Source organism: Sciurus carolinensis, unplaced genomic scaffold (assembly GCF_902686445.1).
Source record: "Sciurus carolinensis unplaced genomic scaffold, mSciCar1.2, whole genome shotgun sequence".
Taxonomy (NCBI): Eukaryota; Metazoa; Chordata; class Mammalia; order Rodentia; family Sciuridae; genus Sciurus; species Sciurus carolinensis.
In genome coordinates, this window is record NW_025920158.1 from 72949 (window position 1) to 92065 (window position 19117).

At 44.7% G+C, this 19117-nt stretch overlaps 1 pseudogene; it reads right to left on the reverse strand.

Moving 5' to 3' along the window:
• Window positions 1-3885: 3885 nt before the first annotated feature.
• LOC124974646 (protein RRP5 homolog) lies at window positions 3886-9486 on the reverse strand (annotated as a pseudogene).
• Between the last annotated feature and the right edge of the window lie 9631 nt (window positions 9487-19117).

Below are 19117 nucleotides of genomic sequence, written 5' to 3' on the forward strand. Positions count from 1 at the left end.
TCTGCTGGCTTGGGGACAAAGCAGGTGGCAGAGCCCAGGTGTGACCACAAGCCCAACTCACACCTGCTGTTGACATCCAACAGTCCCATGTTCCCATGACACCTGTTCTTCATGTCCATGAAGACTAAGCCCTGAACATGAGAAACTGAAGGTTTGTTGTTCCCTTATAGAATCTTCCTAAAGCAAAGGTAAAACGTGCCATTTCTTTTCTGTACTTGTAGGTATTCTGTGTAGAATATGGATGCTGATCTTCTGCATGTACTTTGCAAATATCTTCTCCCAGGATGGGTTTGCCTTCTCACTGTTCTCACGGAATCTTTTTGATGAATAGAAATTCATATCCCATTTCATATTGATTGGTGACTGTTGCCTGGAGCATCACTTTACAAACGTTCTGAGACTATGAGCCATTTCAGTGGGAAAGAATACTATGATCTATTAGCAATGCCTGCTAACTATGGGACCCCCAGGACCATCAATCTACAGCCCTAGAAGATGCTGACTGGCTAGGCAATGATCTCAGTTCACATTCCTGCAGATGGGCCAATTTGAAGACAAGTATATGAAATGATTGAAATTCCCTAAAGAATTTTCTGTATTCCTGGATAACACAGCCCATTGGTAGAAAGTAGAGATAAACATATTTATCCTGCAAAGAGATGGACAAATTTCACCTTCTTAGGGGAGATCAGGTAAGTTTTCCACTCAAAGAGTGAAGTTTGCCAAGCAGAAAATAAACAGTGAGTAAAGATTCAGTTATACCAGAAGAATCACTTCCAGAGATCTGTTGCTTGACATGGGCCTACAGTTAACAGTCCTGCATTATGAACTCAAAAGTTTGTTGGGGGTAGCTTTCATGTTAAGTGTTCTTAGCAAGCAAATAACATCAAAAAATAAAGGACACAAAGAAACTTTGGGATGTGACAGGTGTGCCTACTCCCTTTAAGTTTGCGTGCCCTTGTTCCAATCATCAAGTTGTATGTGTCACATCTGTGCAGATAATTGTGCACCAGTTGGAGGTTTAAGGCTGTTTAAGAGAAGCTCAAGAAATGAAATGGGTGGTGGGCATCATGGTGTACTTATGGAAGTGCAAGCTGTGTGGTGGGCCTGTGTGGTACAGGGGTAGCCATGGAGGTGAGGGAGGAGTCTGCTGGGTCCCTGGCATCAGGGACTCACGCTCCTAGCATTCAGAATTGGAAGCTTTCTTCTTCAGGTTGTGGGGTGTCAGATCCCAGTCCCATCCATTAGTCAGCACCAGGGTCAAGGTATGTTACATAATAATAGATCAGGAAAGGTGGGCAAGATGGGTAATGATGACACAAGTCAAGAGAGACTTAGGAGTGAGCAGCATGGTAGCCTCTGCTCTTTCCCTGATGAGCTGGGCTCAGGCCTCCTGTGTGAAGACAGGTGAGCCCAGAAAGGTCTGTGACAGTCTTTGAAAGTTAATGTGGGTAATGGGCAATTAAAAGAACCTCAGGTCTGAGTTGGGGCAGAAACCCTCTTGTCCATTTTGGACCCCAAGGGGAAGGAAAGAGACAGGGCTTTGGACCAGTACTGGGCTTTAGACTGGGCTTTGTGTCTTGTGAGGAGAATTCTTTCAGAATGGGGGCAAAAGGTCCAGTGTAACCAGAGCACAGCTGCTATGACATGTGGGACTTTGAGCCAATGTGCTCCCTGCAGCCTTGGCAGAGTGGAGGGGTGCAGGCCACCTCTTCAGAGGCCTGAAGGTAAATCCACACTGGGCTCCCTGGAGATATCCAAGTCCTGAGCATAGGCCCTCCTAGGTGAGCCAAACATGTCTAAGTCATCATGGCAAGCGGAGGGCAGAGTGGTCCTCCTGGCTGCAGTGGGTGGACTGAATGCCAGTGAGTGCCAGGCCAACCTGGCTCTGCCCTCTGCTCTTCCTCCTCTTTTAGCCAGGACTTTTGGAACTGAGTCAGTTAGGAGGGATGGATCTGTTCAGAACCACAGTCCTGGACTCAGTCTGAGGTCAACCTGTGAGCTGAACTACTCTGGTGCCTTTCCGAGGTCCCCAGCGTTTGTCTGTTTTCTGCTGAAACACTTCAGATGTTACCCAGAGGAATGACCTCCAATCATGGTCAGGACTCACCCAGAACCTAATTCTTCATTTCCAAACAAAGTGGGAATAATCCCACTTCCCAGAGATGATAGGACTCCTTTAAAACTGTTGGAGAAACAGGCACACCCCACACCAGACATCTTTGCTCACTGTTCAACAACAGATGCCATGGTTGCCGTGGCAACGGTGATGGTGATTCTGTTGTCTGCTCACTTCCTGTTCCCTGTGAGTCAGAGCCAGCTCACGTGCACACTAGCCCACTTGCTCCAGAGAGAGAAGAGCAGGTGTGTGGGTTAGCATGGGAGCGAGGCACAGGCCAATGGAATGAGAGGGACAGCAAAAAATCTTGCTGGAGAAAGAGGGCGAAGCCAAATTAAGTCCATTCTATGTTTTGCTTTTCCACAACCTCTTTATGCTTTAGGAATAGGGTAATTATGTGATCCTAATGCAAAGAAGGCATACCCATGAAGAGTTCTAGGGACTACAGGACTTTGCACGCCCTGAGCTGACCAACAGCATCAATTCCTTTTTGTGTCTGAAGGTGTGTTCTGTGGGTGGTGAATTTCCACCTTTCTTTGGCCCTTCTCTGGGCTTGTTACTTTCTTTTCCTCTTTGTCCCTGCACAGGTTTTTTGTTTTTGGAAAATAAACAATTTTTTTTTAAAAATTTTTACAGACTGCATTTGGATTCATTGTACAAAAATGGGGCACATCATTTTGTTTCTATGGTTGTGCTAGATGTAGATTCATACCATTCGTGTAATCATACATGTACATAGGGTAATGATGTCTGTCTCACTCCACCATCTTTCATTAACCCCCTCATTTCCCTCTATGTAATCTAAAGTTCCTCCATTTTTCTTTTTTCTTTATTTTTCTCTGTCAGAGAAAATTAAAGGGAATTAAAAGTTTTAATTCCCTCAAGACCAAGCGAAAGAAAGAAAGAAAGAAAGAAAGAAAGAAAGAAAGAAAGAAAGAAAGGAAGGAAGGAAGGAAAGGGGCTTCAACAACTAGTAAGGACTGTTAGTCTCCCAGAACTCTGGGAGGTACCAGCTTGAGAGAGGTGGGGTCACCTGGTCATAGTGGGCCTAGGGCTATGTTACCAGGGGGTTAAGTCAATACTTCCAGCTTTCCTCAGCAGCCTAGATTCTTTGATTTTTCCCTCCTAGGATCTGTTTTTGTCCTCCTGTCCCAGTTTCACAGCCTCCATTAAAGGGCAAGGAGGTACTAGCTGGCCTGAGGCAATTCCCAAACTCCAAGGCTACAGGAGAGGGCCTCCCTCCTGGAACCAACTGACCCCTCTGGCTGGACTGAGAGGCTGCCAGGGACAAAGCAGGATCTGACCATGAGTCTGACCATGAGACCCAAAGGAGTTAGGCTTTCTACTATTGGTCCCCAGGGAGCTCTCCTGAAGGATGGATGCTTGGTTTCTCTGGGAGCCCCAAAACCTGCTGCCTCTAATCACTGAGCAGCCTCAAAAAAGATGACATAAATCATTCATAAAACAGAACAAGAAAAGAGAAATTAAACCTAAAAGGCCAGAGAATGTGGTTCAGTGGTGCCTGCCCATCATGTGCAATGCCTTGAGTTTGATCTCTAGCACTGCAAAAAATAATAATAAATGTACATTTTTAAAAAGGGAGGGGGACCTCCAATTCTTTTTTAATCCTGACAAGATTACCCCAAGGATGCTGCAGAAAAAGCTGCACTTAAATAGAATCCTCAGGCAATATTTGCAAGTGTCCAGGTGCCTAAGGTGGGGCTGGGCTGGCCCACTGCTGAGGGTCCAGTGGAGTCAGACAGCCACTAATCATCCAGCACAGAACTCTTGCCCTCCACATATTCCAGGGCCTTCGCCTTGACTTCCTGGACATCCTTCTCAGTGCCATGTTGCTTTTCATAGTCCAGATAGCACTTGAAAAAAACTTCATTCTCTTGGGGGCCAGGCTCAGATGAATGACCCGCTCAAAGATGTCCCGAACTTCCTTTTGGCTGCCATGCTTGATGGTAATGTCAATGTAGACTGACCAGACATCTATGCATTTTGGGTAGGTGCTCAGTGTGTTTTCAAACATGGCTTTGGCTCGCTCTGCACCCCTAGCTGGAACTCCAGCTGGGCAAACTTGGCAATCACATCCTCTTGCTCCTTGGTAGGTAAACACTTGAGGGCCCATTGCAGCACTCAGTGACTGGCCCCAGCCTGGCTCCTCCTGGTGCAAAAGAAATGCACCATATTTGATCCAGACAGCTTTCTCCTGCCAGAAACGCTTCAGCATCCGGTTGTACAGCTCACCAGCTTCCTGGAACTTCTCAGACTTGGAGTAGATGTCAGCCAGGTGGAGGAAGACCTTGAGAGGCTCATTGTACTGCACAGCCCATTCGAAGACCTTGGTCAGGAACTCCTGAGAGTCATACGTTTTTCACGTTCACCAGGGCCACCAACACTTTCAGCTTCTCCTGCTCCTCTCTGAAGGAGATGGTCTTCAGGGCTCTCTCTGTCATGGCCCAAGCCTTCTCAATCTCTGTGGCCTGCAGGTGGAAGGCCATGCACTGCAACCACAGGATGGAGCGGTTGGGGGAGCTTAGTACTAGTCGATCAAAGTCATCTGCTGATTCTGGTTGTCATCCAAGATCTATGAGTGCCTGCTTAATGTGGGACAGCTCTTTCTCTGCCTTCTGCTTTTCCAATTCCCTTTCCTTCTTGCTTTTCTTTCTCTGCGTGGCTTGATGTGGCTTCTCGTCTTCCTCACTGTCTTAGCTCTCCCCTTGAGGTGGCAAGGCTGGGATCAGAGAGTCAAGCCCAACATCCCAAACAAAGCCTGAAGTAAGCTGCAGCTGGGGCACATCTGCGGGCTTGGTCAGCTTCCCCCTGGGTAGCACCTTCATCTCTTCTACCTCCTCTTCTCCTTCCTGATAATACACTTCCACACCACTGTCATCCTCCTCCATCAGACCAGTCTTCTTTTGTCTCTTATTTGCTCTTTCCTGATCACTCCCAGATTCCTGGCACTCCCACTTGTCCTGCCTCTTCACTTGTGGCCTCTGGGGCTCCCTCTTTTCCTTGCTGGGCACCTTCACTGCCTCCTGCCCCCTCTGGCTCTTCTTCTCTTTCCTTTTCTGATTCTTCTTCTTTTATGGTTTTTGGTCTTGCTCTTCAGAATCTACTCTCCTTTCCTTTTGCTTCAGAAGTGGCAGTTCCAGAGCAGCAAAAATATGTCAGGCTTCCCAGTGTCTCTGGAGAGGAGTGACAGCTCTACCAGGTTCTTCTGGTGGTTCAGGCTTAGGACCTTGGCAGTGAGCAGTTTTCCTTCTGGGAGGTATTTGTTAAAAAGGTCCTTGTTGGGCAAGTTGCACTGGGAGATGTGTGAGTCCTGGGCCAAACCCACAACAGAGGGGCCAAGGCCTAAGAGCACACCATTTGACTGGAAGAACCTCACATATCCCCTAAAGAGCTGTCCTTCCTTAATATCCTGGATGCAATCAATCTCTGGATCTTCTACTTTGCTTTTGATCTCTGGTTTTTTCCAGGACAATCACAGTGACAAAGTCAATACATGGTCTCCAGTGGAGAGGACATAACATCTGACAACTTTCTGAGGGACAAAATCCTCTAGGGGCGTCTCAGAGTAGGAGTCGCTCACATGAAATATACTGACCTTCCCCATTCTCCCAAAGGGGAAAGAGACAGTCAGCCCCTCATTGGGTGTCACCTTCACCACTCGGCCCATGGCCACTCCTCCTTTCTCAAGCCTATGAGAACCTATGAGTGAGAGGCACAAGAAGGCCTTGAAGAATCTGGGCCAAGCACGGTGGCCCTCAAGGCCTGTCAATCTGGAACTTACCTGGATGTTTCAGAATCTTGAAGCTAAGAGAAGTGAGCAACAAGGGAATCCCACCCCCCCCGCCATGTCTGGTGCAATTTCCACCTCAAGCCATTTCTTAACCACATTGTATCTCTTTTAAGAAGCAAGTAACAGTCTGATTGGCATGGTACTGCTTAGTTTTCTCCAGGGGCCTGACAGTGTTAAGAGCAGTGTGGCCATCCTCCTCCAACTCACTTGGCTGAACACTCAGCTCTGGGATAGTTCGAATAAATCTGGGGTGATTGATTGGGAGAAACTTAAAAGTCTTCACATCTCATCCACCAATCACTCGGGCAGTGACTGTCTTCCCAACTTTCAGCTTGGTAGTAGGAGAGGTGCCCACTGGAACATAATCTAGGATGTGGGATGCATGTATACAGCCAACAATGCCATCTTCCAGAGTCACAACCACATGGGTGGGCTTAACAGACTTGACGGTTCCAGTGACCACGTCCCCCATAGCAAGGGTATGCTTCTTTTTAGTCCCTATAGTCAGAGCTGGATCCCCCTCCTCATCCTCATCAATTGTCTCAGAATCCTTCCTTGTCTCTTTCATGGTCCTCTTGGCAGCTGGCCCCTCAACAGCCAGAAGAAGACCAGTCACTCCTGGTTCTGTGGTCTTCAGGGTTAGGCAGTCACCCTGTCCCACCTGCAATTTCTCTGAGTCAAAGCAGAAGGTGTCATTGAGGTGAGAGGTCAGAGAGAAAGCTACCAGGTGGCCATTCTTTAATAAGGAGGCCACAGCAAAGGACTTCTCCAGGTGTTGCACAATTGCCTGTTGTTTACTGCCTTTCTTCAGCTTTTTACATTTTTTATTCACCAAGTCCTGACAAAGGGAAACATGTACCTCCAACTTTAATATATCAACATTGAGGATTACAACCTTCTTTTTCTGCCCAGACTCCACTTCCTGACCTGCCCGATGATACCTGCTGGCTCTCAAGACCAGGTCAGGCACTGGACCTCCACTGAACACCACAGAGCCATCTTCCAACACTTCCTGCACCACTAAGTCAAGGACCATTCCTGGGGTCATCTCAGCCAGCGTCTGGATCAACACAGAGTCTTGGTTGCTCATAAGACTGTGCACACCCTGCAGCTCCTCCAGGCACTGGCTCAGGAGGAGGAAGCTGGTGCTGGCTGATTGCCCCAGAGTACAGTCCAACAGTCACAGCGACAGCAGCATCCGCTGCTTCTCCTCATCCATATTGGTCACCAGTGCAACCACCATCTGCCCCTCAACAAAGTGGTCATCTGGGGTGGTCACAAACTTATCACTCATGATAGCTTTGGGGGCCAGTCCACTGAGACCTGAGGGGAACTGGATGAACACACCATAGTCCTTGATGCTCTTCACAAAACCAATAAGCAGCATTCCAGGATGGATTTCTGAGAAGCTGTTGGGATCCTGACCACCTTCTACTGAGGAAACCAAGGCTGGCTTCCTGCAAAGGAGAACACGTCTCTCACTCTGGCTCAGACACAGGACTCAGTGAAGCGTGTCGCCCGCCTGGAGCCAGCGATACAATAGTGGGCCATTGGCAACATGGTCTGACAAATGAGGTGTAGGGAGGAAAGCAGGGATGTTGTTTGATCTTCTCTAAAACCTTCACATCCACCAACTGCCCAACATTAATGACTCTTCCTGGCTTCTGACCATGTCCCACACTCTCTCATTCTTTTTTTTTTTTTTTTTGAAAGTACTGGGGATGGAACAACTCAGGGCCTTGTGCCTGTGAGGCAAGCACTCTACCAGCTGAGCTATCTCCCCAGCCCTATCTCTCATTCTTGAGCTCTGTATCACTCAGCAGCTTGAAGGTTAAGAGCATCCTCTCTTTGGATGGCTCGCAGTTCAGCACTGTAACCTTCACCACCTGGCCAGTGTAAAATACCCTCTCTGGGTCAGGGATATACTGGGTGCTAAGCTCATGCTTGGGCACCAGTCCCTGCACATTATTGTAGAACTTCACAATACAACCATAGTCCTTGACTCTGATGATGACACCATGTGTCTGCAGACCAGGCTTGGCATCACCATAGCATGTCATGGCAGGTAGTTTGGATGTGACCAGAGTTTTTTTGAGGGTCATTATCAGCTTCTTGGCTTCAGGGTCACAAAGCAAAACCTAGCACTTGACCTCATCCCCAATGTGGTACTTCTTCTCTGGATTCTTCATCAAGATGTCAGCCAGGTGCATGGCAGGTACTAGGCCCCTCATTTTCTCACACACTTTCACCAAGATCCCAAATGGCTTTGTGGTCAGCACTGTTCCCTTTACCACTGCCCCAGTTTTGATGTCATGATACCCAAGATATTGAGCTTCAATAATAGATGTCCGTAGAGAAAGCAATGCCAGTTCATCCATTTGGCTGTAGTCAATAATTCTACATTTATGAGTGTTCCCTGGCTTGAAGGCCTCAGGATTGAAGACTTTCTTAGAATCAGAGAGATGGCTGAGCTGGGCATAGGCCAGAACACCATCCTTCAGTCTGAAGGTAGCCCCAGCCTTGTTGAAAAATCCCTGGGCAGGAATATCATCCAGCACAGTTCCTAGGTGCTGGCAAGAGAGCCGGGTGAGTGGGCGCCCAGTTTGCAGGAAGATCAGGTGCAGGCTCAGGCATACAACTCTGGTCTGAGGATGGACACAAAGGATGCAGGCCCTTACCTTCTATACCTGGGCTTTGACCACCAGTCCTGGTAGCAAGTTATTAAGGGTCCAGTTTTGCTCCTCAGTAGCAATAGTAGAAATTTCTGAATGCCCTATAGACAGACTAACAAGTTCTCCATTGCCTTTCACCTCTTCAATTATGCAGTTCAAGTACTGACCCACCTTCAGTTTAGCACCTTTGTTCTTTTGCTGGACGTAGTCCTGGCTTTCTTCAGTGGCAGAAAAGTTCTGGTTCCACTAACACCAATGTCCACTGGATAGCCATGGTCTTCCAGGCTGGATATAGTGCCAGTCAGCAACATGCCAGGTTTCAGAGCCTCAGCACTCAGCACTCTGTTGACATTTTGGGGGATAAGAGATAGCTTAACACTTTTTTTGCCCCTCTTCATGATGCTTAAACTGCTCACCACACATCTCACCAGCATTCCAGGTGAGAAAAGTTCAGGAAAGTGTGGCAGGTCCTTTGGAGTTTCTTCTTGTGTCACCTGTTCATTCAGCATTTTGATACAGGCATCACAGATTTCAGTAACTTGCACAAATCCCTGGAAGCCAATGGGGAGACTGATAACCAGTTCCAGCTCATTTACTTCTTTGACACAACCCAAAATCCTCATTCCCTCACATAGGGAATTACTTAACACTAAGAATTTCAAATTTCTCTTTGATAGACTTGCTGTTTTCTTTTTTTTTCTTTTTTTTTTCAATTTTCAACTTTTTTGTTTTTGCTGGTCCCTTCTGGCTCTTTTTCCTTTTGGTGGATTCTTCTTCAGTGGAAATATCAAATAAGTTGTCTTGTTCAACTGATTCCTGGAAAGATTTCTCTAATTTGTGAGTCTTGTACCCCCTCAGGGGAAGTTTTCTTCCACAGTTGCCATATTTGGGTCTCCTTCAAATGCACACCTTTTAAAAGATTAAATAAACTGGGTGCAGTGGTGTACACCTGTAATCCCAAAAATTCAAGAGACTGAGGCAGGAGGATCTCAAGTTCAAAAACAGGCTCAGTAAGTTTTAGGCAATTCTGGGCAATGTAGTGAGACCCTATTTCAAGATAACAGGTGGAGATGTAGCTCAGTGGTAAAACACATCTGGCCCCGAAGAGGACCTGAGAGCCATGAAGTTTCCTCCCTTATTACTTGTGACCTCATTCACCAGCTCCATGCCTCTCTACCTTGGAGTCCTCCTCCATTTTTCTCTCACCATCCCCACCCCTCCATCCCCATTATATATCATCATCCATTTCTCAGGAAAAACATTTGGCCTTTGGTTTTTTGGGATTGGCTATGGTCTTTAAAGTTTCACATTCCAAATTTTATTGTCATTTTCTGGGAGGTGAGAATTAGGTGTCCTTTCCCTTTGTTTCCTGCACTAGATAGGCAACAAAGGTTTGTGAATAGAGCAAAAGTTGACTACAGTGAAACCTCTCAGACACAGGATTTTCAAACAGTTCTTGAAGGAGGAACAAGAAAATATAGTTATTTTTTGGTAAAGGGAGAATCAGAAAATGATCAACCAAAGTGGGACCCTGTGTAGGAAGGAGAAATGCATGAACTGACAGCAGCAGTGGTGGGGTGGGCGAGAAGCCTTCTAAACACCATCTGAGCAGAGGCATGGAAGCAAGAGAGCCCCTCCAGGACTGGAGAATACAGTAGACAAAGACTGCTGAAGGCTGAGTTATGCAGCCACTATTTTAAAACCACTTTTGCAAAGAAGCCTGTGTGAAAGGGAAGAACTTGTGCAATTAGAATGTATTTTCCTTTTATGTTCTTATGTGCTTCCTTCACAAGCTATTTTTGGTATGTCTGCATTAACTTTCTAACAAAATGCCAATTAAAGCAACTTTTAATAGGCTGTGTTTAAGAGGACTGAATCCAAAGTGGAAAGTATGCTTGATTGGCACATCAGCAAAGAAGCCAGATCCTTAATCCTGCTTGGCGGGTAACTGAAATGCGCAGTTGTTTTCACCTGGGATGGCCACATATTTTAAATGGAAAGACATCTTTCCAAGTGGCCAGCAGGAGCAGGTGCATCTTGGGCTCTACTGCCCTTGTCACCTCTATTTTTTTTCCCTCTTTTTCATTTTTTCACCATTTCTCCTCTTAACAATAACTTGTTTTCTGGGTGGTGTTCTACAACGTCTTAGCACACGTCGATGACACAAACTGGCAGTATACTGGCTTGTGTGGATGCTCTGAACACTTTGCATGATGTCAGTAACTTCTCTGAATGTGAATGAAACCACAGAGCACTGTTTACACTTGGATGGCAGGCGCTCTGGATGGAGTTCCAGTTGACATTCGAGACTTGTTGAAAATCAACCTTGAGATAGTACCAAGGAAAGAGCTAGCTCAGTTAGCTAGAAGAGAGCACACACTCTTCTAGATCCATGGGCTTCACTGTTACATCTGTCTTGGTGAAGCCTGCTTTATCTACCACATTCCCTGGGTATGTGATGCCTGTCCATCCACTGAGCCTCCTCCAGGCATTGGTCCTCCCTGCCCCTCAGTCTGTGTGCTGACCTCATCCACAGAGCTTATCTCTCTGGGTGGCCATCACAGTCAATTGTCAGTCCTCTATGTGTACTGTAAGCTAACGGAGGGCAGGTCTTTATACCAGTGACTATCATACCCTACCAACACAGGGCAGGTTGATGCAATAGCTGCCCAACCTATAACTACAAAATAAAGAAAATTTAGAAATGAGACTAGGATGTGAATTTCAGGTAGCATGCTAGTGTCTGCCTGTGTGCTGACCTCATCCATAGACAGCTATGTGCATAGATTATAGATAAATGCAGATGGTAAGTACATGACTGGAGACAGAAAGATGGGTAGAAGGTGGACAGGGAGACAGATGCATAAGTAGATACTACAGTTGGACTGAGAGGGTGAACGAGGTGAGACCAGCGTTGATGTCTCATCTTGCAACTTCTTCATTATTCATGACCTTTGCATTCAATTCTTAGAAAATTCTAAGGGTGCCCATATTGTATTAAATTGGTTGTTTTCCCTTTCTACTCTGCCCGAAAAGGTGGAAAACCAAATTTTTGTTATTGTTGTATTTAATAAACACTCAATTTTTAGCATTACCTATAACTGATCTAGTTTCCTTTTGAAGTAGTTTGAGAAAACAGACCATTCTGGTCAGTTGTCTCTGAAAAGGCATGCCTTGGGAGTCAACCCGCTGGAGAAGTGAGGAACCAAGGTAAATCATGTCAGTGGGGTCACTTCCAGTCACAATGGGGCTGGAGAAGTGGCTGCCCTTGCCCTGATGTCGATCCCACTAACTGAAATCACAGGGTTGGATCAAGGTGGTGCCAAGAGTAAGCTCCCTGGTGCACTGTTCCATGGCTTACGTGCTGTGTTATTGCTGCCAATAGAACATCACCTCTTTGTCTGATGTCTATGGAGAAATCTGAGTTAGCTTCATCCAGCAGACAACACCTGTAGCTCACAGAGCAGGACACAGATCCCCAAGTCAGAGGAAGCCCTGACATCTTCAGGAGTGAAATGTGAGTTTCACATGGAGACCTTGGATGGGGACTCTGTCCCTTCCTCTTGTGGTAGTAGCATGGGAACCAGGTCTGGGTTTCAGGGGTGGGCAATGCTTCCCAGGGTTGAAGATGGCAGCTGGGGTCAGCACGGCTTATTCAGCAGGCGTGAGATGGGGAAAGTAATTCTTAGCAGCCAGAACATGGAGAATGAGAACTAAATCCTCACCAAATTCACTTCTTTCTATGTGGATGTTTATAAGGATCTTTTTAAAAAATTATTTTATTTTAATCTTTTATTTTATTTGTTCTATTTAGTTGTACATTGTCGGGGGCCGTGGACCCCACTCCGGCCTGAAGGCTGAAAAGACTGTACCCTGGCACTAAGCCGGGGCAACCTAGTCTGCAACATCAAGCACGAACTATACCCTGGCATTGAGCCGGGGCAACATAGACTGCAACATCAAGGACTGGCACGAAGCCGGGGCAACCTGGATTGCAACATATGGCTGACGCTGCCGAAAGAACTGGCCCCGGCACTAAGCCAGCAGCTGATAAAGTGGCCCCGGCATTGAGCCAGGGCCAGAAGGAACTGCTTTGATTGGACAAAAGTGACTCGTGCTTGCACACGCCCTTTAGTTGCTCTGATTGTATTATATTGTAATCTTGCTCTCCCCGCATATTCTGTAACCTGATTGGCTTATAATTCATATAAATATGACCGTGACTTCCTAGTAAAAGGAAGGAAGAGAAACCATGGTTATCTAATAATAAGGTCCTAATTAAACTGCTGAAGGAAGTTTCCTGTGTCGTGCTTTCTTGCGGGCGAGGGACGCGACAGTACATGACAGTAGAATGCATTTATACATTTTGATAGATCATACATAAATAGAATGTAATCTCTCATTTTTCTGATTATACATATTACAGGATAAAGGCAACTATGTATTTAAAATTTTTGTCTTAAGAACTCTGAATTTATCCCACTCCTTGGTTCATACCCCCAAAAATTAAAATTAGCATACTACAGTAATGAAGCCACATTAATGTTTATAGCAGATCAATTCACAATGACTAGATTGTGGAACCAACCTAGATGCCCTTCGACAGATGGATGGATAAAGAAACTGTGGTATATATCTCTCAGCAAAAGAAACTATCAGTAATGTGAAGAGAGAGCCTACGGATTGGGAGAATATCTTTGCCACTCATACTTCAGATAGAATGCTAATTTCCAGAATCTATAAAGAACTCAAAAAACTCTATACCAAGAATGCAAATAATCCAATTGACAAATGGGCTAAGGAAATGAACAGACACTTCACAGAAGAAGATATACAAGCAATCAACAAATATATGAAAAAATGTTCAACATCTCTAGTAATAAGAGAAATGCAAATCAAAACTACCCTAAGATTTCATCTCACCCCAATTAGAATGGCAATTATCAAGAACACAAGCAACAATAGGTGTTGGCGAGGATGTGGGGAAAAAGGTACACTCATACATTGCTGGTGGGGTTGCAAATTAGTGCAGCCACTCTGGAAAGCAGTATGGAGATTCCTCAGAAAGCTTGGAATGGAACCACCATTTGACCCAGCTATCCCACTCCTTGGCCTATACCCAAAGGACTTCAAATCAGCATACTACAGAGATACAGCCATATCAATGTTCATTGATGCTCAATTCACCATAGCCAGATTGTGGAACCAACCTAGATGCCCTTCAGTTGAATGGATAAAGAAACTGTGGCATATATATACAATGGAATATTACTCCGCCAAGAAGAATGAAAAAATTATGGCATTTGCAGGCAAATGGATGAAATTGGAGAATATCATGCTAAGTGAGATAAGTCAATCTCAAAAAACTAAAGGACGAATGATCTCGCTGATAAGTGGATGAGGACATATAATGGGGGGTGGGAGGTGTTAGCGTTAGGGTTAGGGTTAGGTTTAGGGTTAGGGATAAGGAGGGTGGTAAGAATGGAGGAAGGAAGGACTGTATAGAGGGAAAAGAGGGGTGGGAGGGGTGGGAGGGGTGGAGGGGAAGGGAAAAAATAACAATGAATCAAACAACATTGCCCTATGTAAATTTATGATTACACAAATGGTATGCCTTGACTCCATGTACAAATAGAGAAACAATATGTATCCCATTTGTTTTCAATAAAAAAAAATCAGAAAAAAAAGAATAAGGGGTTTGGTGGTGGGTGAGCCAGCAATCAGATTTACATTTTGAAACTATTGCTCAGACTTCACAAACTGTCTCAGGGAGAGAAGTCATGGGGAGATCACCTGTTGAGCTGTGTGTGGGCCCTGCCATTGTGCCTGTGGACACATTGTTAGCAAATAATACCCCAAGACTGGTACAAAGCCCTAAAGAAGAATAGGCCTCTTGACAACAGGAAATGATTAGGGTGGCTTTGTGGAAGCAGATGACTGAACCCAACTGAGCACCAATTGTGTGAAATGGCTTACTGACTGCTATTGGCTGGAATGCTCTGTGCCTCCCAAAAGTTCATGTTTTGGGAACCTGGTCCTCAGTGTGGTGAAGTTGAGAGGTGGTGCTGACACTTTAGAGATGGGGATTGGTGGAAAGTACTTAGATTCACTGGGGTCCCTACACTCTAAAGAGACTCCAGTCACTCCCTGCTTCCTGTTTGGAGATGCATTCTCTCCCTGCCATGCAAACCCCAACAAGATGTGATAGTCAAGCTGGTCTTCCCTAAAGCTGAGCTAAGGTCAATGTCATGCCCTTGAACATTCTTTTTTTATAAACTTAGCATGCCTCATTTTCATTATAATAATAATTCAGACAAATACGTAGCTTGTATTAGTTTTCTAGGAATGGAGTGAAGTTCTACAAATTGGGTTACTTTAAGTAACAAAAATGTATTTTCTTAGTTCTCCTGAAGGCTAGAAGTCCAGTTAACATGTCAGCAGGATCATGCTGACTCTCAAATCTCTAAGACACCTGCAAAGTGTCTGCAATATGCCTGATTTTTGGACGGTACACCAGGCAGTCTTCTGGGGAAGGTGTTCCTCCTGTTGCAGATGGGGATGTGGAATTTTGGAGAGGATGAAACTCTCCCATTCTGCAAAGCTGGAAAGTCAAAGGTTGGCACTTGTGCTTAGATTGCGTTTTCTTCTGTTTTACTCCCAAGCCCTGGATCTTTCATTGTTATCTCTCTGCATGGTGGGGAGGAGAAGGCCCACCCTATCCTCCCTGGGTGACACTTTCTGCAAAAAAGGGATCTCAGGCAAACACTGGTACATCCAGAAGGGACTCAAACTGGGAGTCTTCAGGGATCAGGTCAACCATCAGGGGTTCCTCCTCAGACTTCTCAAGAATAATCTGTAATTTGTTATTGAATAATCCCACTCTCTGACCCATTATAATTATTAAAAATTAAACAGTAAGTATCTCCATTAAAATAAGTCTACATCATTATTGGTATAATTGGGTTCAAAAAACAAAATTATAGGAAAATTGGATCTGCTCTTTTCTTCTCTCTTATTTCCTTTATCCTTTTATTTCTTCTCTCCCCACTCTATTTCATTTTTATGCACAGATGAGTTGTGTGTGTGTCTTTGAGCAAATAACAAAGCTGTAAAAGGATCTAATTCTGGGACACATGATGTGTTAGTCAGATTTTTGCTGCTTTAGTCAAAACACCTGAGAAGAGCAACTTAGAGGAGAAGTTTACTTTGGCTCATGGCTTCAGCGGGTGTAGGGCAGCTCAACCTTAGCTGTGTAGTGCATTTACACATGGCAGGTGTCTAAATGCTGACCATCCCCTTGTGGGTGGCTAGGGTTCCTTGCAGTGCAGAGTTTGGGATTCCTCACACTGCAGTGAGTCCCAAGAAGTGCGATGCTTAGTTTTGCTGATGGCTTATGACTCCACCTTCATTTCCACCTCTGGTGAAGTACCTCCAGTCACTTTTTGCTGGAGTCTGCTTTTCCCTCTGGGCAGACGTAGTGCCCAGGATCCTTTGATGCTGCTCTCATCCAGCTGTACCCTGTAGACATGCAGGGAGCATGCCCTTGGCCACACTTTGGTGAAGTGTGCTTCTCTGCAGCTTGCTTTCTTCTGTCTGATGCTGAGACAACTCCACCAGCCTGTTCCCTGTAGACAAGGGTCCAGCACCACCCCTGTGTCTCAGCTCTTCAAGGCTCATGCCAATTATGAGGGTTCTCTGTAACTGTGTGCTTGGAGCCTCTGTCAGGGTAGAGGCTTAGGGTTCCCCACATAGCAGTTCTCACCTCCCATTCTCAGGGATGGGGAGAGATGCCACCCATGCCACTGGACAGTTTTCTTGATCCATGTAATGAATACATATCTGGAATTCTTTTTTGGATAGATAGGTTAGTGGGGAGTTTGAGCTAAGGGCCTCAGGACTTGTTTGGTCCCCTCTTGGTGGATGTGGCAGAGATATGCCAAGCTTCATCCAGGGAATATAAGGGCAATTAATTTCCATTGTGCCCATTTTGAGATCCCAATGGGAACCATGGAGATAGACATATTGAATTTACTAATTTGAACAGGCACAAGATATTACCTACCATGTGTCCCAGAAGATGTGAGAAGTTTGGGGTGACAAGAGTAAGTTGATTTTGTGCAGGGAAGAGAGGGCATGGGAGGAGCAGTCAGGTTGGTCCCAGATGACAAACCTAGCATGATCCTGTTTCCCTTGATACCTGGTGTTGGGTACCTATTCCTCTCGCTCTTAACTTACAAGGGGTCTTGGTCCAACTCAGACTGTTTCCTCTTTTCCCAACATAATTTTTAAACCAGCTGTAGTAGGTTGAATACTGCCCCCCAAATTCATAATCATCCAGAACCCCAGAATGTGGTTGCATGTGTAATTAGGGTCCTTGCAGTCATAAATATGTGAGGATAAGGCCCTATAAGATTATGGTGAGCCCTAACTTCAGTGACTGGTGTCCTCGTAAGATGCTGAGAGGACCCAGTGAGATACAGAGAACATCGTGCAAGGTGGGGTCAGAGAGTGGAAGGTTGTAGCTGTCAGCCATGGTCACTGTAGATGGCCTGAACCACTGGAAGCTAGAAGAGTCAGGGAAGGACCCTCCCAAGCCACTGAAGGAACTATAGCCTTATAGGCAGCTTGATTTTGGACTTCTGGCTCCAGAACTGTGAGAGAACAAATTTCTTGTTGTTTTAAATGCCTGAATTTGTGACATTTTTCTCTCTTTTTTTCTTTTTTGGCAGCTCCAGGAAGCTAGCACACCACTGTCTATATTTCTGTATTGATTTTCTGCTCAAAAGCAACACACATCCCTCAGATGGCAGAAATCTGTGTGGTGTTCCTCATCTGGTTTTACCCAACATAGTGCTTTGACATAGAGACACGTATTATGTATTGATATATAGTTGATAATTAGCTTAAATTTGAAATCACTTCATAAAAAATTAGAACTTTATAATAAACAGAAAAATGTGAATGGATGAATTATTACATGCTATTTACCTCCTACTAGTGTTCCTGCCTCCTATAGATATTCTCTCCCATTAACCTCAAGTTCTCACTCAATTATTTGGGTCAATTCATGTTCTTTGGAAACAGTTTACATCTTTCTTCAACCCATTTAAGCTTCATTTGAGGGAGTGAACTGATTAAAAAAACAGTGAAATAAAAACAATTTCAAAACCCCAAGTAAATAGGAAATTATTAAAAATAGCTTGGATAATAGATTTAGGAGAGCATAATTTTTTTAATTTACTGGGAGTGGAATAATTGTCCAATTATTAGAACACACAAAAGGAAAGATAATGTGGATCTTGACTAACAAATGCTTCATGCTGTAATTTTTTGTGTGGATTTGTCAGGGCTGAGTTCTGTGACTCAGTCCCTTATTTATTACATTTCTACTTTGACCATTTATTTAATAATAGTTCTTTGTTACTTATATTGAAAAAAGCTGTTACACACAAAATGCTGCACAAGAGGGGAAAATAAAAAAAAGGGTTCTTATCATGTAAAATGGTATTTCTTTAATGAGGAAAGGGGATTAAAGTATCAAAGCAACTGAAATGTGGGAATTTCAAACAAGGAAATAAAAAAAAAACTTGATTTTTTTCCACAGTGTGCACTGAATGTCTTGGGTACCAAAAACAAGATTACATGCAGAAACCCATGGAGAACAGCAATCCTGACTTGTATAAGATACTTTAAGGATCGAGGTTTTGAATGGAGTTTTCTCCTTGGTGGGGATCACAAGTGTCAGATCTGAATTACTGCAAACTCCACATTGGCAGGGCTCAGTTTAAGGAGGGCTGCCTGCCTATGTAAAAGGGAAAGGAAAGGTAAAATACGGACACTGCTTTCTCATTTTTTCCTAATAGGTCATTCCCAGATGGCGAGTTATACTCCAGAGACTGGAGTTTTTCATGTTGTGTTAATGTTTTCCATGGTACTTCCTGCTGATCGATACTGCTACCAAAAGCTGCTTTCTGCAATGAATACAATTTAGCTAATGAGAAAGTAGGCAGCACTTCTGTTTGAATTACGGATCATGTCAGGAGAAAGAGGCTTCACCATATGTCACTTTCATAAGAGCAAGTGAAGGAGGATCCATGCTATTATTTTATTTTATCCAGAATTGCTTAAGTTGCTGGTTTTCTAGATTTGATGGCTCTTTGGGTAGGTGGGTAAATAATTTTTGTGAGTGGGACTTGCTGCCAATGAAATACTACCAGCTAGTGGCAGTTGGAAATTGGGGTTCTGATCTATGCTTATTTTGGGGGGAAACCTCAAAAGAAGGAATCCAGTCTCTTCTTGAGCTCCTTTGTCAAGTACACAGCAATTTGACCCACAGAATTGAATAAAAACTAATGTAGTTTCCAGTAGCTCAAGGCTGCAGCCCTGGGTTGACCTTTAAAGTGCCTGCCTGAGAAACTCAAGTCTGTCCAAAGAATATACTATTGGTTCTGACCAACACATGAAGACAGGGCTCCTGCCTCCTAGTCTTTTTGTGGGTAACAACCACACTTCAAT